The sequence below is a fragment of the Mauremys mutica genome, chromosome 12, assembly GCF_020497125.1.
Source record: "Mauremys mutica isolate MM-2020 ecotype Southern chromosome 12, ASM2049712v1, whole genome shotgun sequence".
Lineage (NCBI taxonomy): Eukaryota > Metazoa > Chordata > Testudines > Geoemydidae > Mauremys > Mauremys mutica.
Genome location: NC_059083.1, coordinates 11,904,534 through 11,905,379, shown reverse-complemented (window position 1 = coordinate 11,905,379; position 846 = coordinate 11,904,534).

Here is an 846-nt window from a genome sequence, read left to right as displayed (position 1 = left end):
GCAGTGACTCCCTGTGGTCATTCACCCTGCGCTGGGAATGCTGAGCTGGACTGGGAATGGGACACGGGGCCTTTCACCTTCTGTAGGCACAAGCTCCCATTCACCCCCAGAGTAGAGGAACTGGCTGGCTATGGGCATGGGGAATGGGACGCTGGGCCTTTCATCTCTAGGGGGTGCCAGCTCCAATCTGGCCCTAGCTTAAACCTATTTTCACATATCTCTGGGATGTATGGTCAGGCTCTTCCAGGAGAGCCAGCTGGGGCCCGTGCTGGCCAGGGGACTCTCTGATCCTGTGTTCTCACCATCTCTTCCCCAGATGCCCCATGGTAGCAGCAGGAAGCTGGATCAGGTCTGGCAGATGAAGGCCTGTGGGGGGAAGGGGAGCAGAGCAGTGACAGGCAGTAGCAGAAACCTCAGCTTAGCTGGTGATATAGCAGATAGCATGTCTACTCCCTGACCAACCTACAATGCAGCCCACCCAGTCCCAGGCACACACCAGAACAGCCACACTTCGACAATTGCAGCCATGCAACTCGATCAGATGCGCAATGCACCCGCCTGCCTGTTCACAGACACATAGCCTGCCTACAAGGCACCTATCCACAGCTGCCCCAACTGAGATCAGGGGCCCATTGGGCCAGGCGCTGCACAGACATGCAGCGAGAGACAGTCCCTGCCTGAAAGCTCTTGCAAGCTGAACAGAAGAGGTCGAGGAAGGCTCACCCCCATTTTACAGATAGGGAACCTGAGGCTTATAGAGGTACAGGGGCTTGCCCAGGGAGTCTGTGTCAGAGTTGGGAATTGAACCCCAATATCAGGTCCCTAGCCTGCAGACCCCCTCAGTGG